The sequence below is a fragment of the Pipistrellus hanaki genome (genome assembly GCF_964339955.1).
Source record: "Pipistrellus hanaki genome assembly, chromosome: 13".
NCBI lineage: Eukaryota > Metazoa > Chordata > Mammalia > Chiroptera > Vespertilionidae > Pipistrellus > Pipistrellus hanaki.
In genome coordinates, this window is record NC_140515.1 from 9,221,877 (window position 1) to 9,247,144 (window position 25,268).

Sequence of the window (25,268 nt, forward strand, 5' to 3'; positions counted from 1 at the left end):
GACATAAAGTAGAATCAACAATTGAGTCAAGGTGAGAGGCCACCATGAAGGCTGAGTGGAAGAGATCACAGACAAGACACACAATACTAACTCTAGGCCTCAAGTCAACCAACCCTAAAGTTCAAACCAACTCTGAAAGTATGTGAACTCATCACCTAAATGAACCCTAAACCTTTTTTGCTTGAGTTGAATTTCATATCACTTATAACTGATTAGATTTTTAACCTTACACTAAAAAAACTAATGCTAAAACAAAACATATTAAATAATATACAATTCCAAGGATATATGCCCCAGATGTATGTATTTGGGTCTCTGGCCTCAAACATTTGGACTTCAAAAGGATAAGACCATAGAAACAAACATATGGCTTCCATAGTCTTATAAAGACTCAATATTAATGTTACTTAAGTGACTGTTGCCAATCATGACATCTCAATGCCACATATGAAAACTTGAAGATTTGGCTCCTGGGAGCAATGAACATTTTCCATATAAATTTTCTTTCCTTCTCGGAATAAGCTAAAACTATTTAACCTGTCCTGTTAGGATATACATTCATTTTTTCAATGAAACCAAATTGAAGGAACTCTACATATTTATTAGGACATTACCAAGACCTTGAACTTCAGTAGCTTCTTTTTCTAAGGAGCCCAAAGAGCTTTATAATCATTTACTGTCAACATTCCCATAAAGTAGAAAGAAGCAGGAATTTGTGTCCCTGGGGCAGCAAGGTGGAGCTGATGAAGGTCACAGGCATGGGCAGTTGCAGAATGAAGCCAGACTCTCTGCTCCATTTTGAAAATAAATCATGTCTCAAACCTGTGTTTGAGAGGAAGCAAAGTTAGAATAAGATGATTCTCCTGTTAGTAATTTCCTAAAGTGCACACAGACAGATACTGTCCCTTCAACTCTCCCCCTCCAAAGAGAGGCAGGAGAATCCCATCTTCAAGTAAAGCTGAGAAACACTGGACACAGATGAAGAAGTTTCTGACTGCTGGACACTTCAGAGCCTTTAATGTGCTAATGCACATTATGATGCTTGAGAGGGCTAAATGAGTCAACATACATGCATGAAAGATGTCAGAAGAGGGCCTGGTGCATATCTACATGCCACCAGGGAAAGCAGCAGGAGACAGGAAGGAGTTTGGTGCCTGGGACCAACTCCCTTCACTGGGATCCCAGCCACACCACACCAGAGCAGGATGACCTTTCTTCATCTGTGAAACTGATACTGAAATAACACCTGCCTCACGAAGTGTTGGTACATTTAACATGCACACAGGAAGCACTCAGTAAGTGTTAGATGCTGGGAGTGTTTTGTTGTTGTTGCTCTGCAATTGATTGTTAGAATGTACAGTTTCCCAAATTTATTTGATCACAGAACCTTTTTTCATAAACCCTCCTATGACATTACCACATAGCTGACCTCTGAACTCTAGTTCTTAAATTATATTTAATATCACTCCTTCTCCTCTAAGGATGTATCCACCTATCTATCTCCTCTCTCACCTTACCCTCCCAACATTCACACACACACACACCCTGATATCTTTTTTCCCTTGACCATTCAATAGGTAGACATGACCTTAGGCTAAAAGTCATTCTTAGTTTCACAAGGTTAAACTTTCTCATGTTGTCTTTTCCTCTCACTCAAAATCTAAACTCATTAAAAATAAGAAAAGAGTCTTCAGGTCCCTGGATTACTAAGTAAAACCTGAATATGATGTGATTTAAGGAGTGGATACTTGAGTAACAATGTGTACTTGGGTCTAAGAGAGTAGTGCTGTTATCAAATGCATGGATTTAAGCCAGAAGATCAGAATTCAAGGCCACTCCTACTTCTGACTAGTCATGTGACTTTGAGATGGTTATCTGTAAAAGGAGATGAAAGATGGTACCTAGCTAATGGGACTGTTGCCAATTTAAGTGAGATAATACATGTACAGCACTTAGCAGAGTACCTGGCACTTTGGAAGCATCAATAATGCTAAGCCAGCTACTGCTATTAAATTGTTGTTGCTACTGCAGCTGCGATTTCAGGACACCTGCCCCAGCACGCCATGACTCAGCTTGCCTTGCCTCAGCCCTAAGAGGAATGTTCAAGCCCCTCGCAGGATAACCTGAATTATTCTCAGAGCCATGTCCATCAGCAAAGCTCCACAGCCAAGGGTTATCTGCTAGTACAAAGCTTTCATAGAAGAGACAGCAGAGACAGATATTTTACCATTAAGAAAAGCCAACTGCAGCACTTTGACAAAGATAACAGGCTCTCACTTGCATTAACCAACCCAAACAAACAAAAGCCAACCAGCTGGGTGCTGGAGCTCAAATCCAGGCCAATCTTTCCCGTTTGAAATATGGGACCCTTGAGATTTACTTGGGGTCTCCAATGGAAACCAGACCTTGGATCTGACACTTTAGGGGAAAAAATCACAATGTCTTAACTTCACAACAGTTAACTTATGATTTTCCTATGTTACTAAGTCCTTTATAAAGAAGGCTCTCCCTCGAAAACTATTGTTTAGATTTCTACTCCTTTAGGATAGCCACCGGAATCACTGAGGATATTCCTGCTCTCTAGATCTTTACCAGGAGTTAAAGAGGAGCCTCATTTGCTAATTCAGCTTCTCAACAAATGGGAACTCACCTGTCGGAAAGTTTTAGCTAAAAACTTCATCTCTTTGAATATCCATTAGGACATTTGGTTGTGACTGTTTCACATACTTAGAGAATTCAAAATCCTAGCCACTAAACACCGAGGAAGTCATTACTACCTATTCTGAATCCCAGAAATCCTCAAAATCACTTTTCAAAGAATACTGATTCCGCCCTAACCGGTTTGACTCAGTGGATAAAGCATCGGCCTGCAGACTGAAGGGTCCCAGTTTGATTCCAGTCAAGGGCATGTACCTTGGTTGCAGGCACATCCCCAGTAGGGGTTGTGCAGAAGGCAGCTGATCGATGTTTCTGACTCTCTATCCCTCTCTTTTCCTCTCTGTAAAAAATCGATAAAATATATTTTTTAAAAGAATTGATTTCCTTCTCTCACCCCAAAAAGGAGCCTCCCTAAACTTGAGAAATATCTGCACTACAGTCTGGGATGTATAGAAAGGAGAGTCATAATTTGCTGAAAAGCACTGAGAACAGCACTCACTGGCACAGAAACCCAGGGCTCATCCTCAGAAAGAATAAACATGTTGTTCAAATGGATCTGCTGCTATCTTCCCGAGATCTGCTACGGAGAATAGCAGGTAGTAAACACACACATACACACACAGGCGGCAGGCAGCTGGCTATTGGTGTGCAGTGTGCAATGGGGGAGGGGGGGGGTGGGGGAAGGTGAGGGCAGCCCTGGAGCAGCTGACCCTCTGCCTGCGGGATGGAGCCTCTGGTGGCCACCATGGCATGTATGATAGCAGCTCAAGAATATGGTGTCTAAGTACAAATACAGAGACCTAACTGGCGTGAAACTATCAATATGATTATGTTATTCAGAGATCTCCAACCTGTATTGGATTCATATGTTTTTAATGATAGCAGTTTCTAGGAAATGATGAATCTCACTGGAACAGTTCCTGTGCTTTATAGAGGAAATACATATAATATTCCAATATGCATGTGGCTACTGGACACATACCCATATAATCCCCCTATCTGTTTTGTTGAGCCTACTAGTTCAATGACTATGAAAACGGGAGAGCATGTTGATGCAACTGGAAAGATATATCTTTGTTATCTACATGAATGGAAATATCCTCAGTCAGACGTGTTGAGGCTTATTCAGGTCATGACTGTGGTGTTTGGAGATGAACCTCCAGCCTGCTCCTGACCTACAATTTAACATTTTACTCATCATACCAGGCAACAGGGCCACCAAACACTTCCTACATGCCAAGTGTGCCCAGTGGAATCTCTCCATACCCATCCGGATACCCTTCCAATCGCAGTGGTTACCCAGGCTGTCCTTACCCACCTGGGAGTCCTTATCCTGCCACAACAAGTTCTCAGCACCCTTCCCAGCCTCCTGTGAACACTGTTGGTCCCAGTAGGGATGGCACAATTAGTGAGGACACCATCTGAGCTTCTCTCATCTCAACAGTCAGTGACAACCTGAGATGGCAGATGAAGGAGGAAATGGCTGCCCTAGGCAAAGCTCAATGCCTTGCAATGAACAGAGAAAGACCTAAAATAAGGTCACCAGAATCTAGAAGAGATGGTTACTTGTTCAGATCAAGAAGTAGCTGAAATTGATTTTTAAAAAATAAAAATAAAAATAAAAAAACACACACACACACAGAGAGAACTTTTGAGAAAGAAGGATGAAGAACTCAGCTCTGCTCTGAAAAAAGAAGTTGGAAAAACAACCTGTAAATGATATTGATGAAGTTATCATTCCAACAGTCCCACTATATAAACAGATCCTAAATCTGTACACAGAGAAAAATGCTGTTGAAGGAACTCTCTTTTACCTGGGAGCGGACCTGCGGTGGGAGTAATAGACCTGGAGGTCTTCTGCCCCGTAAACAGTTCCAGATGAGGGTACCAATGCAAAACATAAAGAGACTTTAGCCATGAGCTACCTCACCTAACTTCTCCGATACCGGCTGGAGACTGAGCTCTTCTTAAAACATTCTTTTCTTCTCATTCTTTCTCTCGTCAGTAGGTGCCCAAATAAGTTATTGCAGTTTATCTTTCAAATGTAAAATATTTTGAATCAATAATATATTTTTTGTTTTCTTTTGGTAACTGGCTTTTATTAATGCATTTTCTATCCTCTGTAAACTTTTTGTGCTGAATGTTGGGACTGACTACCTATGCTAAATAAAATCTGTTGCATAAAACACACACACACACACACACACACAGTCCTTCCCCAATGGCTTCTTTCATATAGACCACACAATAAAAGATAGAATTGTGATATTGCTAAAATTAACAAAGTTCTTCACAAACAATTTTTTAAAATAAGCTATTGGAACAGCCCTTAAAATCCTTTTCTTTACTACACTTGGGGTAAGGAAACAGTAGGAGAGACAGGCAAGAGGAACATGAATCAAATAAGAGGAAACTGCATTGAAGCTTCATCCTCATTTTAACACACCTCAGACTATGGTGAGGCAAAGCTGGGCAGCATCTCCTGGAGCCCTCAAATCTGTAGGGCTGGCATCCAGGACCCCGGAATTCATATCTTTAATGTGCTCCCTGATGACTTTGCTCCCCAAAACATTGCTATTAGACACAGGAAAAGTACAATAAAGTATTCCATAGCCCCTATGCAAGTACTTCAATTAGAAAAGGGAGGTCTTCAGCCAATATTTGTGGTACTAAAAGCAACAATACCTGAGTTGGTATTTTAACAAAGGTGATAACACACATACATAGATACATGTTCGACTAAGTATACTTAATGAAATAAAGTATCTTAGTGAAATAAAGTGAAAAAAAGTGTGATCCATTTCTCTGCCATTTCATGTTGTCACTTACTATTGAGATGAGAGAAGCTCAGATGGTGTCCTCACTGATTGTGCCTTATCTTTCTTTTCTACTTGCTCAATATGAACTATTAGTCAAGAATAATCAGGATTTTTAGAAAGATGACTCTATCATATGGGCAAGTGAGATAAAAAGCATCCACACAAAATGTAATTTCTGGTATCTGAACTTCCCCATAATCCATCAGAGGATACCAGGCTCTGCTTCCAAACCAACACTGTGTCATGCCTGGAAAGGAACCTATCTCTTCACAGGCCTGAATTCAAGTGAACTATCACTCTGAGAGACAAGAGGATTCAGTTGCTACCGGGCAAAGAATGAACAAAGTGAAAGGTATTTACCGAGGAAATCGGTCGAGGTCTCACCACAGAGCAAATTATACTGAGCACAGTGATAAATGAGCTGAGCATACTTTTCCTGATCACTAGTAGGAAATTCTCCGGTAGTATGAGGGCTCTATTTTCATCTGTGTTGAAGAAATCAGTTAATTCCTATGTTCTCCTAAGGATCTGAAAACACACAATTCAAATATATAAGCCCACTCACCATTTACATTTGTAATTTTAATTACTTCAGATTGAGTATTCCTAGATTTACAGAAGTGCAAATCCTTCCAAAAAACCTATAGAAGGAGAGGTGGTTACTTTGAAAAGGAGTAAGAATCCTGCAAAAAATAAATGTAGGTAGAGAATGTTTCATCAGGGAATGATCTAGGGGAAAAAAAAAAAAATCTTTTGATGAATAGACATTGAACAGTAAACCGTCATATACAAGTATTCCTCTAAAAATGTGCGGCAGCCTGGCCTGTGTGGTTCAGTGGTTAAGTGTTGATCAATGCACCAACAGGTCACAGGTTCAATTCCCAATCAGGGTACCTACCCAGGTTGTGGGCTCAATCCCCAGTAGGGGTCATGCTGGAAAGAGCCAATTGATATTGCTGTCTTTCTCTCTCTCTCCCTCCCTTTCTCTAAAAAACATTTTTTTTTTTTTAATATGGGGCACACCCTATGTAATGTTGCTTGGGTTTGGAAATGAGACAGAAGTGGGTTCAAATCATAGCCTGTCTCTTAATTAGCTGTGTGACTGTGGGCAAGTCACATAACCACACTTAATCTCAATGTTCTCATCTGTTAAGAGAAAGAATAACAGTAACTAATAGACTTGTTGTGAAGATAAAATTAGATAATGCATGCAGAGTTATAAGTACATAATAAGCATTCAATAAATGTTAGCTATTATTATTCTATTATAAGGATCAGGCATGTGGGTATGAGAGTAATTTGGCCTTGAAATCCACTGATTGACAAGCATAATTAAAAAATTTTAAGAGCCATGATGCCACAATCAGGAGCCTAAACAAGTAATTCAACGTGGCTCATGTATTTAAAAAGTCACCTCCACAAACACATCTCTAAAATAGTAAAGCAGATGAATTCTTATACCGCAGGGCTTCCGTGCACAGCCACTCATTGTGAGCTCTACAATGCCAGGGGCTGCCATTCCCAGATATAACCCGAACATGCCTTGTTATGGGTTGAATTATGTGTCTCCAAAATTCATATGTTGAAGTCTCAACACCCCCTCCCCCCCCCCCCCCCCCCCCCCCGTACCTCAGAATGTATTGCAGATGATTTAAGATGAAGTCATATTGGAAGAGAGTGAGCCACTCATCCAATTTGACTGGTGTCTTTATAAAATGGGAAAATTTGGGCACACACACATACGCACAAGGAGAAGCCATGTAAGGACATCGAGTTGAGTTAGCACAGGCCAAGGAACTCACGGAGACAGGAGAAAGGCCCAGGCCTGCTCCCTCCTCGGCACTTTCAGAGGCATGAAGGCCCTGCTGACATCTCAATCTTGGACTTCCAGCCTCCAGAACTGAGACCATAGATTTCTGTTGTTTAAACCACTCAGTCTGCGGTTCTTTGGTACAGCAGCCTGAGGTGACTAATACACTCCCTGAAATAGTGCAACATTGTAGCCTGTCTAGAGTCCACCAAGCACCTTTCAGAAATGTTGACCCCAGATTCTTAGCTTAATGAACTATGTTCCAGTCTGTTCCAAATGAACACAGTGCCCATCAGTTAGACAAGCAATGTATTCCGTATGCTTCCGAAACAGGGCTGAGGGGAAAGGAGAAAAGCACATTCAGTAGATATCAAATACTTAATGGCATACATACGTTGTACCTTCTGAGACTGGGCCATTGGGACTCAGGAAGGCTACAAGGCAGAAAGCTCAGCCTAGGCCTGCCAGGACCAACTGCTCGGCCAAAAGGAATGGTGCTGCTTCGGAACGGAGCACTTATCTAGCACAAAGCTTCCATCTTTTCTGACGTGTCTACGCAGTGCTTCTAAAAAAAATGTGGATGTCAAAACGAAATGAGAATTTTATTAGAGCCAATGGCCCTCTGCTGGAAAATTACATTTTACTCCAATATTTGCACATATTTTCAAGGGTCTAAACAGGGTGGGCTTGAAAGGTGAATGACCTGTACAGCTCATGGAGTCTGGGGCTTGGTTTAATGCTTTCCTGTCAATATCTTAAAATTCTTCATTTCTAAACATTTTCATTTTGTACAGGGTCCTACATATTATATAGACTGGTCTTCTGTCTTAGGAACACACGTCCATGCTAATGGGCATTTCAGCTATACCTGTCTTGGGTCAGTAAAGATTTGTAATTCTTAGGCAACATTTTATTTGAGGGCCCCTTTTCTAAAGGAATACGTGTTTAAGGACCCAATATTAATTATAACATCTGGTCACATATTTGAAAAACACACATTCACCAAACCAGAAAAGTTTGGGGGGGTGGGGGGTCCCTCAGCCTAACCTGCTGTCCGATTGCCCTCTCACAATCCAGGACTGCTGGTTCCAACAGCTCACCTGCCTGCCTTCCTGATCGCCCTTAACCGCTTCTGCCTGCCAGCCTCATCAACCCCTAACCACATGCTGCCAGCATGATTGATGCCTAACTGCTCCCTTGTTAGCCTGTTTGTCCCCAACTGCCCTCCCCTTCAGACCTGGTCATCCCTAACTGCCCTCCCCTACAGGCCTGGTCCCCCCCAAACTGCTCTCCCCTTCAGGCCTGATCCCCTCCCCGTAACTGCTCTCCCCTGCAGGCCTGGGTCCCGCCCAACTGCCCTTCCATGCAGGCCCAGTCACCCCCAACTTCCCTCCTGTGCCAGCCTAACTGTCCTCCCCTGCTAGCTTGATTGCCAACTGTCCTCTCTTGCAGGCCTGGTGCCTCCCAACTGCCCTCCCCCTGCTGGCCATCTTGTAGTGGCTATCTTGTGTCCACATGAGGCAGCCATCTTGAGTGATGGAGTGATGGTCAATCTGCATATTACTCTTTTATTAGATAGGATAGAGGCCTGGTGCATGGGTGGGGACTATCTAGTTTGCCCTAAAGGGTGTCCCAGATAAGGGTGGGGGTTCCCTTGGGATGTGGGGCGACCTAGGTGAGGGGCCTGTGGTGATTTGCAGGCCGACCACACCCCCTGGTGACCCAAGCAGAGGCCCTAGTATCTGGGATATATTTATCTTCTACAATTGAAATTTTGTAGCCTGGAGCAGAGCCAAGCCTCCTGCTCGCTTGGTGGTAGCCATTTCTGTTGGAATTTATTTATATTCTATAATTGAAACTTTATGGCATTGAGTGGAGGCCTAGGCCATCAAGGGCAGGTGGAAAGCTTGGCTTTCTTTATTGCAGGGGAAACCCAAGCACCAAGCCTCCCTCCTGCTCTCTGTGGCTGCAGCCATCTTGGTTGGATTTATTTTCATATTTGCTCCTGATTGGCTGTTGGGTGTGGCTATTGGGCATGGCTTGTTGGTGTAGTGGAGGTATGGTCAATTTGCATATTACTCTTTTATTATATTGGCTTTTTTTTAATGACTAAAAGCCAAATAGTTATAAATGAGTTGTTTCCAAAGGAAGCCATTGTATTAAAAAACACTTTCCCCAGAATCACTGTCACCATAAAACATAGTATTATGCACTTCTCCAAAAACTTCTGAGCAACATGGGCTGGCAGCAGGAGAACATGCCCCTTCTTCCAACTTTTCTAGATGAAAACATCGCCACTTGCTGGAGATCCTGCTTCAGCTGCAGGCAGTCTCCAAAGATGGCAGGCCTCGAATGAGCGTCCCTCCCCCAGTGAGCCTGGGCTGCCTTCACCAACAAAAGGGGCCAGGATGATGCTTTGCAATCCTGGACCTGGCTGCAAGGAGGCTGGTTGTTCTCACGTATCCTCTCTTGGAACATTCACTTCGGGAGGCTCAGAGCCACCATATAAGAAATCCAATTACCCTGGCGAATGGAGAGACCAGATGGAGAGGCCACAAGAGCCGCTCAAACTGTATGAAGAAAAAGAAAGTTCCATTGTCTCAGGGCCCAAGATGGACCTTCATATTTCCCCAGCCCTGGACATCATCTACCTATAATTATTGCCCAGCTGAACCCAGTCAACCCCCAGAACTGCGAGAAATAATAAAATGGTGGTCATTTTAAGCGACTAAATTTGGGGTGATTTGTTACACACATTGAATAACTTCAGCTCTAAACATTCTGTCACAAAGGCTGAGGCTAATCTGTGAGGTGAATCTGGCCCATACATGCATGCTAATAGTTTGTATTTTTTTTTTTTAAGTTGTATTAGGTAACATTTAAAAATTGGGAGATCTCGCATAAAAATCTAGATTTCTGGCTTCGGACCTACATTACCACATGGTAGAAACCACCACCACCACCAGCAGCAGCAGCAGCAGCAGCAGCAGCAGCAGCAGCAGCAAAGTAGTTGCCTCCTCCACAGGTGTAGTCTCGCCCTATCTCTTCCAATCTAGGATACTAGTTTTATCTGCGCCCCACCTCCTCTCTGTCACACTGCCCAGTCTCCGTAAGATGGTCTTTAACCTCTGCGGTGCTTAGCAGAGTGCAAGGCACAGGACTGGCCCTAAATCCCTACTTACTGAGCAATTGCACACAGCATCAACTGCTCTTATCATTCCACATGACTGCCAAATCCTGTTGTTTCCACCTGCATATCCTCTCCTTTCAAATCCCGTCATCACTCTTCATGCCCTCTCTTCAGTAATTCCAGGAGCCTCCCAACGGTCTCCTGGCCTCCGTTCTGTGCCTCCAATCCATTCTCTCATCCCTACTAAGATCACCCGCTTACAACACGGATTTAAGCATATCATGGACATTCCTCAAGTCTTCAGCTGGTTTCCTGTTGTAATATTGTGCCATGTGTTACCCTGGGGAAACAGGGAAATGCTCAGGATCTCTAGGTTTTTGTTTTTGTTTTTGTTTTGTTTTGTTTTTTTGTTTGGTTTTTTTTTTTACTGATTTCAGAGAGAAAGGGAGAGGGAGAGAGATAAAAACATCCTATATTATAAAGAGCTAATATGCAAATGATCATCACGCCCTCGTGCTGTCATTCCATAAGGCAGGGGTCTTCAAACTACGGCCCGCGGGCCACATGCGGCCCACAGAGGAGTCTGATCCGGCCCGCCAGGTTTTTTGGGCAGTGAGCGCAGCCGAGGTGTTACAGTAGGAATTAGTAGTTCATATAGTCCGGCCCTGCAGCTTTCTGAGGGACCGTGATCTGGCCCCCACTTTAAAAAGTTTGAGGACCCCTGCCATAAGGTCTCAGACACTCAACACTGGGAAAAGAGGAATAGAGACCAGACAGGCACAAATGAGCTTGAAGAAGAGGAATGGGGACCAGCCAGGATGTGGCCCTGGAGAGGGTCAAGCCACCCACCCCATGGCCCCGGGCACCTGCAGCTTCAGCCCAGGTAAAGCTGCCCTCCCATGGTGCCCGTGGCTGTTGCCAGCCCAGGCAAAGCCAGCCTGGGTCCTGGATACCTGCAGCCAGCCAGAGGGAGGGAAGCCCGGATCCTTGGTGCCCGCAACCAGCCAGAGTAGGGAAGCCTGGGTTCCGGGTGCGGGATGAGGCAGAGGTGGTTAGGGGCGATCAGGCAGACAGGCAGAGGGGTTATGAGCAATCAGGCAGGCAGGCAGGCAGGCAAGAGGTTAGGAGCCAGCAGTCCTGAATTGCAAAAAACAGTTGGACATCCCCCAAGGGGTCTCAGATTGGAGAGTGTGCAGGCCAGGCTGAGGGACTCCACCCACGCTCCTCCTCTCCCCCATGCACAAATGTCATGCACGGGGCCTCTAATTAATGATGAAAGAGAATCATTTATTGGCTACCTCCTACACATGTTCCACACTGGGCATCAAGATTGCAACCCAAACATGTGTCCTGACCGGGAATCGAACCATGACCTTCTGGTTCATGGATCAACACTCAACCACTGGGCCACACTGGCCAGGTGGTACTATTTCTTATAACCGTGTGGTATAAGCTACAATGATCTCAAATAATAAAAAGTTTAACATTTAAGATCTATGGAAACTTTATACATATTCTTTGACCAATAAATTCCACTTGTATCAAAAGTAAATTCTATGAATTTTTAAAATGTCTTGGTTGCTCCCCAGCACCTAGAGAACAAAGTCCAAACCCACTCAGCCAGACTTTCAAGGCTTTCTTCATTTGTCCTTTATTGAAAACAACTCCTAATCCCTGAAACCCTCAAACACACACAGTGTGCATTTGCTCAGCCTGGGGCCATCGTCCATCATCCTGTAAACCCTCTTCATTCGCCAACATGGAGTTCAAACCCACCTTCCACAACGCCTTCTTAAGCCTGCCCACAGGAAGTAATCTCTACGTAACATCCCGCCAGATTTTACTTGTGCCTCCGAGAGCCCTGCCACCAGGTTTCAGAGGTGTTTTGTACATACGTGCGGTAAGGACTACATACTTATCTCCTGCTCTCTCCTCCCAATTTCATAGACTAAGCCAGTTCAGAGGGTTTTCCCGAGATTATGTGACAGAATGCTAGGCTTCAGATGCCACTTACAAAACCTCTGCTCCTTCTGCTCCTCAGGGACTGGCATTATTTATCTTCATAACCACTGTCAGGTAACACCGTCACTAACAGAATTCTGCATGTATCAGTAGTGAGTCTACCTTGAATTAAGCCAGAGTAGAGGACAAATATTGGCATCATATGATTCCCAAATAAAGTTACCTTCAAAAAGGGTGAAGAAGCATTTCCCCTCTCCAGTTTTAAACACAGAATCATTACATCTTTCACAGATACAAAAAACAACAGTAAAGGGTGGGACATTCTCCATCATGTATTCCCTGCTTTCACTTACACATCAGTAAGTGAACACCAAGTGGAATTTTCTACATTTGCTCTAAACCCAAAGAGGTCCACTGACAGTTTAGGGACAAGGAAGATTTGGAATAAATTTGAGAAAATATATTTTGTAGGTTGAGAATTTTTATCAGATAGAAAAATGTGTTTAATATATTTTAAAGACAATTCAATGCTATATGTATTTAAAGATAACTAACAAAAATATAGGCAAACTTTAAATGCATTTCATAATTTATATTAATGTGAAATTATAGTTTGGGGCTGACTGCAGAGTTGAAAGAAAATGTGCCCACTGACATTCCTCACCATGTGATTAAACTCCTTCATTCCTCAAACTCTTCCTACTCCTCCCCCATTACAGAACCTGGTGAAGCGAACTGGGCCACTCTGCATATAGAAGTTCCACTTCCTCCATTTCCTGTTCTCAGAACCATCACTTGATCAGAGCAGCAATGTGCCAGTGAGGAGTTGCCATTTGACCCAGTTCTGACCAATGAGATGCAAGGAGACATCACAGAGGGTTTCTGGAAAAGCCTGTGTTTTCCCACTACAGATTTCATTCCTTTTTTCTTTACCCTCTCCTTAAGCAGATATGGCAACTGGAGGAGCAGCAGCCATCTTGCAATCACGGGTAAAAACCATGAGGAAAACGCCAAGACAAGTCAGTGTGAGGACCCCTCATGGAGCCACTAGAAGAATGCCGTGGTCATGGACCTCTGACTTCTTGTACAGGAGTAAATGGATCCCTATTTGTTCAGGCAACTGTTAACTGGCTATTGACTTCCATGCATGAAAATGTAAACCCAACTGAAACAAATCTGCCCCAGAAGAGTGCCAGCCCTAAAGCTCTCCCAGTGAAGAGACACTGTTCCACCTTGCACCCCACACATGAGGCGGCGCTACCATCCACTCTATCCAGCCTGAGTCTCTCTCCTCAGAGTTCTGTATCTGTAAGATCTCTGCTCTACCACATGGGTTCCATCCTCCCCACTCTGTCACCACTTAAGTCTAAATAATCACCCAGGCCTGTGCTGCTTCACTCCATTGCATCTCTCATTCAACGCCACTCTCTTCCTTTCTGCACCACATGAACACCCAAGGCGGCATCCTCTCTTGACTGCACTGTTCCTCACTGGTCTTTGCACAGTGATCCTTCAGAAACACAAATAGGATCCTATGGCTCCTACTTATAACTCTTCCATACATCCCTCTTGGCCTTTGAATAAAGCCCATCTTTCTAATCATGGCTTAAAAGGCCCTCCATTCTATGACCCCGATGACACCAACCTCGGATTCACTCTCCAGGTTCTAGCCTTCAAAGCATTCCATACTCTCAGCAGATATCTGCACCTACCCCAGAAGAAGTGTTCCCATGCATATAGAAGTTGTACCCTAACATGAGAAGGCACTCTACCCAGCCTGTATCTCTCTCTAACTTTACTCATCTCTCCTGAACATATAACCTAGAAATTTCATCAGCACCTCCATGTGGTAACTTGAGAGTTTGAATCTAGGCCTGGTACAAATATCTGCACATCTGACAGCTCAGTGCAAGCTCCCACCTTCCTTGAAAACACAAGGTACTACCGTGTCAAGTGCTAGTCAGAGCCCTGCCTTTCTCACAGTCCTAAATTCTAATCACTGTTTCCTTATTCCCTACCCTCTTAAAAAAAAAAAAAAAAAAAAAAAAAAAAAAGGCGGGGGGGTAGGAGGAGCTGAACTTAAGGATATATTGTGAAACAACACAACGGTTTAAATTTGGATACTGCAGACACAGTGACCCAAATGACTAATGTGGAAAATGTTACCAACAGGAGAACAAGTGCTTATCCATTCATTCCCCATGGTGCGTGGTTATGATGCATGGTTTTCAGTCATAAATGAGATATAGCATCAGAAGTTTAAGAAATGCCAAAACTTTATGAACACAATCCCAGTGAAGATATGAAACAGATACAGACTTGATTTAAACACGGTTTATGTGACGGCTTTTTGTTTTTCTATTTTGGAAATTTTAGTTCCTGGTATTTCCTATGAGTCATTTTCTATGAATGTAAGGCTGTCCACCTAAAACTGATCCTGATTAACTTCTATCTTCTATAACCTATGAAATTATAAATACATGATTATAAGAATTTGACTGAATATTGTCAATTTTCTGAAATAGCTCCATTTATACAAAAATACCCAAAGTAAGAATAGACCTCAACATTATTTTCCACATACTAGCCATATTGATTTCCATGGAGGGTTTGTGTAATCATCTTAGAAAACTTTTACCTAAGCCAGAGACATATTGTATTAACAATAGAATTAAAAATAATGGAAACAATAATAGTGATAGTAGTGATAATTGTAAGTATTCACTGTAATTATGACTATTTCCATGTTCCAGACCCTATGTTAAAAATAAACACTTTACATACGCATTATCTCACTGATTTCTAATAAAATTTGGGACTACCACTAGAAGCATCCCCATATTACAAAGAGAAGAAACTGAGGCTCAAAAAAGTTAGCAGCTTATTCATAATTGTACATCTTGCACATGGTGGAAGCTGGCGTGTGACCTCACATCCTCTGCAGATGGGGGGGTCTCGGCACAACTGCAAACCTTTACGCAGCACTTGTCATGGACCAGGAGCTGGCAAATGCTCAGTCTTCCTAACAACCCTCTGGAGCAGGTATCACTATAACCTTACTTCACATATTTGAAAGGTCAGGTCAGGATGGCCCAGCCAATAAGCTGGCGATCCAGGTTTCAAACCTAGGCCAGGCCTCTGGAGTCTCTGCACTTCACTAACACCTACCCACTGTGCCATCCCAAGTAATAAAAATCTCTCTAGGGCAGTGGTCAGCAAACTCATTGGTCCACAGAGCCAAATGTCAACAGTACAACGATTGACATTTCTTTTGAGAGCCAAATTTTTAAACTTAAACTTCTTCAAAAGCCACTACTTCAAAATAGACTCGCGCAGGCCATGGTATTTTGTGGAAGAGCCACACTCAAGGGGCCAAAAAGCCGCATGTAGCTCAGAGTCGCGGTTTGCCGACCACTGCTCTAGAGCATGTGGAATGTGCTGGGCACGGTGACTCTTCCCATGCATTAGCCCATGAAACACTTGCAGTAAGTTTGAGGTAGGTGGCTTTGCTCCACTTTACAGATGGGGTTCTAGGGCTCTGAGAAGTTAATTCTGTTTTCCAGGGTCATACAGGCAGAAGTGCCACACTGGCAGACAGAAGCAGCAGTCTTGGGTTTCATTCCCACCTCCCCACATCTTGTCCTGAGGCAGGAGTGGCTGGGAAACAGTGCACATCAGACTTTCCACCTCTTTAAAACTGCTCAGTTTGTGTAGTTTAGGGTGTGACTACCCATAGATACCTCTGAGCGAATCTTCTGGGAGCCAGTGCAACCACAATGCATCCTCTAGAACAATGATGCTTTCTCTATGAATTAAACACCCACCCAGCTTGGGAAAAGCCTATCTTTGTGATATGAACACGTGGGAAAATTTCATTTTAGAAATAAACAGAGCCCACTGTTGTTTTTTCTTTCACCCAGTAGGAAACTCTGCTCTTTCTTTCTTCTGAAGCAAGTATCACTCCGTTTTCTCTTCCTACCCACTTCAAAGTTCCATTAGATAAGCCAAAACAAATCCTCCCAAAAGCATTATGAATCCTAGTAAGAAAAAATAATAGTTCTCTAGTAATTTTTAATAAATAGAATGGAAGTGGATCTAAATAGAATTAAAGCTCATTTCTGGAAAAGAATTAAGGAACAAAAATGGAAAAAATAAATAAATAAATAGAGAGAGAGAGAGAGAGAGAGAGAGAGAGAGAGAGAGAGATGCAAATTAACCATCACTCCGCTACACAAGTCACGCCCACCAGCTACACCCACCAATCAGAGAGGATATGAAAATTAACCCAACAAAGATGGCGGTTAATTTGCATGCAAGGAGGGAGGGAGGAGTGAAGACTGAAGACAGCCATAAAAGGAAGAGGGAGGGAAAGTGGAAAGCAAGGCGGCTGAGGCTGCTGGAGGGAAAGCACTGGCAGCGCGTGTGGGGCAGGGCAGGACACGTGGCCACAGAGGCGACAGGAGGCAGTGGGGGCGGCAGGCACAGCAGGTCGTGTGGACCGGGTGGAGCGCCAGCAGCGGCACTCGAGGCCCCAGAGGCGGCGGCGGCAGCATGCGCAGCTGCAGAGGCAATGCGGCAGGTGCGCAGGTTGGGCATGCGAGGTGAGGCGCACAGCCACGGGTGTGGTGGGGCAGGTGTGACAGGCGGGGAGCCCCGCCAGCCCACCCCGCCCTGCCCTGCCCACCGCTGTGGGAGAGGTCGGGGGGAGAGATGGCAGTGGCAGGAAGGAAGACCTCTGGAAGTCTTACAAGAATATTCCTGCAACAGGTGCCTAGTAGCAAAATAAGTTGATAAATTTCAGCCCAACGTGTCAAGGCCATGCCAGTTAAAGAATGCTGATTTGCATATGTCACTAAGTTCTGGTTTTTGTAGTCAATTTTAATAAAGTTCCACAAGGCCACAGAATTATGCGGCAGACAAAAATCACATCTTCAGTATCTCTAATAATATGCAATAACAGTTGTTACCCTTGGCCAGCATGGGCACATTCAATATGAACAGACAAGAGAAAAGGCAAGATTGCCTTAGTCTATGAACAACCCTTAATGTCAATACATAAAATTACTTCACAGTTTGCAAAGTTTTCAATGTGAGATCTTTACAGAAATTAAATAAAGTGCAATAAGTTAATTCATACAGCTCTGCAAGCTCAAAAAGAAGCTGTATGCCTCAGATATGAAATATTCAAACAAACTGGGATGGCGAGGGATCAAAGAATCTGCAGTCAGGCAGTATCAAAATCTGGACAGTCAATAATAATGGTCTGGTGCACTAGCTTTGTTTCATAAGGAGGAAATATTAAGTAGAGAATGCTGAATTACTTTGCCCCATCAAGTGACAGATCCATGGTCTATGATCTCTAAGTTCTCAGACCACTGTTTTCCCCACACTGGGCTGCCACCTGAATTACTCAGGTCACCTCACTCCTCCAGCTGGAAATCTGCAATGGCTCCCCATTTTTTTAATGAACAAACAGCAAAGTCTTGCCCTGGCTGGGTGGTTCAGTTGGTTGGAGCGTTGTCCCATACACCAAAGGGTTACAGGTTCCATCACCAGTGGGGTGTATATGAGGAGGGGAAACAACTGCCTGATGTTTTTCTCTCTCTCACCCTTCTTCCCTCCCTCTCTCCCTTCCTTTCTCTGAAAATCAATAAAAAACATATATTTGGGTGAGGATTTAAAAAAAAAAAAAAAAAAAAAGGCAAAGTCTTTACAGAGCCCTATGAGTCTACTGTATTCCTATCTATTTTTTTAATATATATTTTTATTGATTTCAGAGATAAAGGAAAAGGGAGAGTGAGATAGAAACATCAGTGATGGGAGAGAATCATTGACTGGTTGCTTCCTGCATGCCCCCTACTGGGGATTGAGCCAGCAACCAGGCATGTGCCCTTGACCAGAAATCAAACCTGGGACCCTTCTGTCCGCAGGCTGACGCTCTATCCCACATGTGTCAAACACACGGCCCGCGGGCCAAATCCAGCCAGCCAGGCCTTGCAATGTGACCCACACCGCGCTGTCATCACTGCACTCCGCTGTCAGTTTATGACATTGTCAGTTTATGACTGTTCAGTAAACCATTCGGCCCGCGATTTAGGCTGGATTTTAGATTTTGGCCCCTTCTCTGATTGAGTTCGACACCCCTAGCAGTGAGCCAAACCAGCTAGGGCCATTCCTATCTATTTCGTCCCTGACCTCGTCTCCTGCCATTCCACTACCTTTCCCATTGCTCAGCCTGCCCCAGCCAATGTGGACATCCATCCCCTGCTGAATTGGGCATGCTTCCATCAAGAGCCTGCGTACTTACCCCTTCCTCTGCCTGATGAGCCTCCACACACCCACTCCCCCAGAAAAATGGCACAACACCCTTTGTCACCTCCTTGGGATATCTCCTCAAGGGCCACGTTCTCAGTGAGGCCTTCCTTATAGCCCAACTTTAAATTACTACTCACCCCAAACCCATCCGTGCTTTATTTTCTCTCTAGCACTTATAACCATTTAACATCTATACATATAAAGAAGTAATATGCTAATTGTCCATTATGGTGTCCCAGTAATGACCAATTTGCATATTGACAAACCACCAAGAGGCCTGAGCCAACTTCCCAAGGGTCTGAGCCGAGCGCCTGACAAGAGCCCACACTGCAAAGGAAGAGGAAGCAGCTCTTCCAATCCCCCTGCATAGACATCCTACCCCAGTCCCCGCACACTGGGGGGACAGAGAGGCTGGCCGGACAGGGAGAAGACCCAGTCTCGGGGTAGCTGCAGCCCACACCTCCAACTCCCGATCTCTTCCCTCACCACCGCCACCAGAAGTGCTGCCGGCGACCACCCATCAGCACCCTGAGACACCCAGGGCCAGCAGCCCACTGCGGCCGGGCCCCCTCCACTGGGGCTGGGCATGCCTCTCCTCCTTACAACTCCAGACCTGGGTGGAGGCAGGCTTGAGCAGCCTCCCAGGGTCAGACCCTTTCTCCCCCCCCCCCCCAGCAGCAGCACCATCTCCGCAAGGAAAGCACACTGAACCTCGCTGGGGGGCACGGCTAAACCCGCCCTCCTAGCCAGCCTGCCTCCTCCCTGGCCCAGCGCCCTCCCCCTCCAGGAGATTGGGGCCCAGCCCTGAGCAGGTGCAGCTGCGAAACAGCCAGGTACAATTTAAAGAATGGTGCCAAGAGGGAAGGTTTGTTAGTTATCCCCCCTTCGGCCTCGCCACCCCCTTTGCCAGTGCCTCCAGAGACAACCACCGCTACAGGGCTGCTGGCCAGAGCCCGCCCCTGCGAGGCCTGCAGAACCCTCTGCAAAGCTTCCATAGCTACAGTCCCAGGAAACAATCATGGCCTCCTTCCCTAATCAGCACCTGCTTCCTGTGAGGGTACTGGTGAGCTTAAAAAAGCAATCCCTTCCATTTAGACATCACTTACTGGATGGAACATTTCTAGGTTTATTAGCTCAGAACCTCCTCATGACAACCCAGTGAGGGAAGGGGAAAAGAGATTGCAATTCCCATGGTATATGTGTATGTATTCAGAAATGAAGCTCAGAGAGAAAGTGTCAGGCCCAGGGGTTCCCGAGGTGCAGCACACGCCCCATGGGGGGGGGGCAATTTGATTTTAAGTGGGGGCAATTAGAGAATGAGTTAACTGAATTTTTGCATTTCTTATTATTCTAGAGGGCCTCATCTATAGAATATCCTACATAATAAAAGGCTAATATGCAAATGATGGAATGGTGGAATGACCCGTCACTATGATGCATACTGACCACCAGGGGGCAGACACTCAATGCAGGAGCTGCCCCCTGGTGGTCAGTGTGCTCCCACAGGGGGAGCGCCTTTCAGCCAGAAGCCGCGCTCATAGCTGGCAAGCACAGTAGCAGTGGTGGGAGCCTCTCCTGCCTCCATGGCAATGCTAAGGATGTCCAAGTGATGGCTTAGACCACATGTGTCAAACACAAGGCCCGAGGGCCAAATCCAGCCCGCCAGGCCTTGCAATGTGGCCCACACCGCGCTGTCATCACTGCACTCCGCTGTCAGTTTATGACATTGTCAGTTTATGACTGTTCAGTAAACCATTCGGCCCGCGATTTAGGCTGGATTTTAGATTTTGGCCCCTTCTCTGATTGAGTTCGACACCCCTAGCTTAGACTCACTAAGCCATCAGTCGGACATCCCCCCAGGGCTCCCAGACTGAGAGGAGCAGGCCAGGCTAAGGAACACCCCACCAAGTGCACAAATTTCATGCACCAGGCCACTATTATTATTATAAATTTACTTATGAATGCATTCCCCCTTCTCCACCCATAAACTCCATGAGTACAAAGATTTCAATAGCGTGGTTCACTACTGTATTCCTTGTACCTAATAAGAGTGACTACCACATAGTCAATGTTAGTTGAGTAACTGGTTATATGGATTAGTGGATGGAGTTTAAAAGTGGCCCAAATCCAGAGAATGCAGGAGCCATGAAGTGTCTGACAGTGTCAGGCAATCCCTGGGAAGCAGCTGTGGCCTGGGTGCCATCTACCATCACTATGAACCCACTATAGAACTGGCATTCACTGATAGCCTGTGTGAAAGTCAGTAAACTAAGCAATGAAGTGACATAAATACTTGTCAACACAATCCCCTTTGAGGCAGTGTGACTCTGGGCTGAAGAGTGACCTAGAAAGCCAATAATTTATCAGAAACAAGATGGTCTTACATGTACAGATGCAGAAGTCACTTCTAAATGGCTTCCCAGTGCCCTTCAGCTAGAGTAGAAGAGATGGCTTGCTTAGATTGAGCATCCAAAAAAGAGCCCAGATTTCAAAAACTCTGGCATGAACCAACATTTGCTATTAAGCCTAAATGGCTGGCATCATTCAAAATCTAAAACCACCAGGCTTCAATTATAACTAATGACAGATACATAAAGGAAGCTATTAAGAATAGCCAAAAACAAGGCAGTAGGAACCAAGGGAAGATATTAAAACTACATAACATTTGGCCCAGCCATCAAGGAAAAAAAAAAAAATAACATCCAGACCAACTCAAACTAACATAAACAGTCTGTGCTCATTCATGTTTAAAACCCCAGTGACGTTTGCATGCATACTATATCTCATCCAGTACCTGAAACAGCGAACATAGCCACAAAGGAGTACTTGTCCAAACTTGAAAAACACAGGCTAATTCTAATTTACAAAACAAAGTACTAAGGATCACTAAATGCCTTGCTAATTCCCAGTCTAATTCAGAGCTGTAGAGCCCAACACACGTGAATTTAGAATCAAAATCTTCCACTCTCAGCCTTATTAGTCCCTCTTAGGGGGGCATGCTATCCAAACCAAAGTTTTTTCATTATGTGTCTTACTATCTCCTTGGCAACATGAACACCTGTCTCATTTTAATTTATTTGCTGGAAAAGTGATTGATTTCAACAAGTTTTGAATCCTGGGGTCATTTTTAAATGGCATTAATTTAACATGAAGTAATTGCAAAAAAAGAAAAAAGTACGACGAAGCCGGTTTGGCTCAGTGGTAGAGCGTCGGTCTGTGGACTGAAAGGTCCCGGGTTCGATTCCGGTCAAGGGCATGTACATTGGTTGCGGGCACATCCCCGGGACATTTCTAGCTCTCTATCTCTCTCCCTTCCTCTCTGTAAAAAAATCAATAAAATATATATTTTAAAAAAAGAAAAAAAGAAAAAAAGAAAAGAAAGAAAAAAGTACTAAAAGACAACTATTGAAAATGATTTTAGTATTTAATGAATTGTCCTCTCCAAGATTCCAAATTTCCACAGCTAAATCTGAGATGTTCTCCAAAGTCTATGATGGCTAAAGCAGGTGTTTGCTGGTGCCCCTGTAGAAAGCTCCCATGTGCTAATGGCACATTGCTGGGGAATCATCTGGGACTAGTCAAAGCCATAAGGCTATTAACTCTGACCTAGGCCAAGTCCAATAAACAAGTGTCATCACCACAGGAAATGAGTTAAGCTGGCCTTCAAAGTCATCTAAGCAAATACTCAGAGTACCTCACAGAAGCTGCTCATGAAATCCTTCTGCTGTTGACTTAGCCCAACTTAAATAAAAAATCACTAGAAATATTCATTTCAGAAAAGAAATTTAAATGGAGTGACTTTTAGTTGGTTTTAAGTGACCAACTAAAAGAATCTCTAAGCACTGCCCTAATCTCTCTAGCCACCACCTACATAGCAACAATCGGTGCATGATAAATATTTAAGAAACTAACATGGAATGAATCCAGCTCCACCTACATAAATCAAGTTTCTGATCTGGAAATTCTAGACCACAACAGTCACACATGAGAAGAGGTCACGGCCAGTTACCATGCTATATATATTCTTCTCGTGTCTGAATAACATACTCATTTCCAAATGTAGCCACCTCCAGGCTTTTGTTAATTTAAGCCTACACCTAAAACATTTTATTTCTCAGGTGAAATGAGTCTCGTCTTTGAAGACTTCTCTCAAATATGAAGCTGTTCCTACTTGTTCTTCAGATTTCATCGCTTCCTACATTCAACCATCTGGGCTCTGGCTTTACTTGCCTTAGACCCTAACAGCATTTATTCTGTCTTTTGTCATCGTTTCTTGCCTTACTGCTCCATTTAACACTAAGGTTTTTGAGGGACAGAACCAAACATTACAAGTCCTCTCTCCTGTTAGCAGGTTGTTGTATCTCCAGCAAATAGTCAGTAAAAATGGGTTGAACTGAGAGGATCTGTCTTTGATTTAATTCTCTCAAAATCTTCAACTAGTCTAATAGTTTAAGGACCAAACCCACTTAAAAATTAACTTAAATTGTGCATACAGCAACATCACTCTAAATTATTAACCTACCCACTCTTTGTTTATTTTCCTACTTGGAAAACCAGGCCAGCCATAAGAACAACCTTCCCTATACAGGCGACTCTAAGAGTGATGAGGTAATTTCCTTCAAAGATGATGAGGTTTTCAGGAATCTCTGGAATGCATACCTATGCATTTATGTGTCATTATTAATAGGTCCCTCCAGGTAGAAGCAACACTAGAACATTTCAGAATTTTCAAGCAACTGCACACTATATACTCAGGTATCAATATAATCTCAATTTGATGGTCCCATTGCTTACAAAGGTATATAAGAATTTAGGAGACAGATTTACTAAAGATACTGAGAAATATTTCATCAAATTTGTGTAACTATTTCTATACCCAAGTTCCAAGGGTGTTATTAACTGTTTTTGTATAAGCATCCATTCATATATCTGATTGAAGAAATGGATGAGAGGGAAAGGGTAAGTTTTACCCCCATACTAGGGTTTCCAGATTTACCAAATAAAAATACAGAATGCCCAATTAAATTTTAATTGAGATTAGCAAAAATAATATTTTATTATGCACACCTCATGAAATTTGGACCATAATTATACTAAGAAAGTATTCTTTGTATATGTGAAATTCAAATTTAACTAGACACTCAATATTTTATCTAGCACCCCTACTCCAAACCCAGAAATTATATTATTGAATCTTCGATTAAAAAAAAAACAGAGGAAAGCATATAGCAATGAATTTATCTTGTGAAGCCTTAATCTTCAGATAGAATTCAGCAACTCACCACTTGGGGCACAGAACACATCAGAAAGCTCGGGAAATGGTGACAAGGAACCAGCAGAGTCAGGTGCTGTGTGCTATGTGCCAGATACTATGCCAAACCCTTGATGTGCATTATCTCATTTAAGTCTTACCACATCCACATGGGCTAGGAATTAGTAATATTACTATTACAATTATTACTTTACAGATAAGGAAAGCAAGAAACAAAGAGAACAGGTTGCCCCATGTGATGAAGAAGAAGAGAGAGCTAATCCCAGGCAGGTTTAACGAAAGGACTTACATGCATAAGTGTTACCTCACTTTACAGGTGAACAAAAACTGAATCCCAGTAATCTGCTCCAAACTCAAACAGCAGCTAATCAGTGTGGCAGGGATTAAAGCCCAGGACAACCTGATTCCAGAGTTTTAGTCCTATAATATATATCTGTCGAAGTCATGCAAAATGGAAAATGTGCCTGTCCCAGCTGAACCAGCTGTGGTTACCATAGTAATAAGTGAGAAAGTATTATCTTCCAAGAATGGTGCTAGAACTTAGAATTGCTTCCTAGGACTTTTTATCAGATCCACCCAGCTGAATTTTGCTTCCTTATGATCAAAAGGCTTGCCTGGGTTGGATGGAGAATGTAATGATTTGCGTTTAGGAGAAGAGTTTGTTGTTACTGCCCTTTCTATACCAAAACATCTCTTTAAAATAAGCCACTTATGATGAAACCGGTTTGGATCAGTGGATAGAGCGTTGGCCTGCGGACTGAAAGGTCCCAGGTTCGATTCCGGTCATGGGCATGTACCTTGGTTAAGGGCGCATCCCCAATAGGGGGTGTGCAAGAGGCAGCTGATCGATGATTCTCTCTCACCGATGTTTCTTTTTTTTTTTTTTTTTATTGATTTTTTACACAGAGGAAGGGAAATGGATAGAGAACTAGAAACATCGATAAGAAAGAAACATCAACCAGCTGCCTCCTGCACACCCCCTACCAGGGATGTGCCCGCAACCAATGTACATGCCCTTGACTGGAATCAAACCCGGGACCTTTCAGTCCACAGGCCAACACTCTATCCACTGAGCCAAACTGGTTTCGGCTCTCATCGATGTTTCTAACTCTCTATCCCTCTCTCTTCCTCTTTGTAAAACAATTAATAAAATACATTTAATAAATAAATAAATAAAATAAAATAAGCCACTTATTCAAGGTCCACCAGTCTTACTGCCTTGAGGCAAATTCTTGCTTCTGCACAGGAATCCCAAACAGTGGAAATAACCTGGAACATAGACATAAAAGCCAATTTGAAGTG

General features: G+C 43.6%; 1 protein-coding gene and 1 pseudogene across 9 annotated transcripts in view; one reads left to right on the forward strand and one right to left on the reverse strand.

Annotated features, from left to right (window-relative positions):
- MITF (melanocyte inducing transcription factor) overlaps positions 1–25,268 on the reverse strand; it is a 215,938-nt gene that overhangs the window by 164,035 nt on the left and 26,635 nt on the right. The gene's annotated exons all lie outside the window — the stretch shown is intronic.
- On the forward strand, positions 3,384–4,540 carry LOC311632134 (tumor susceptibility gene 101 protein-like; annotated as a pseudogene). Its single transcript has one exon. The product of its transcript is annotated as a tumor susceptibility gene 101 protein-like (transcript).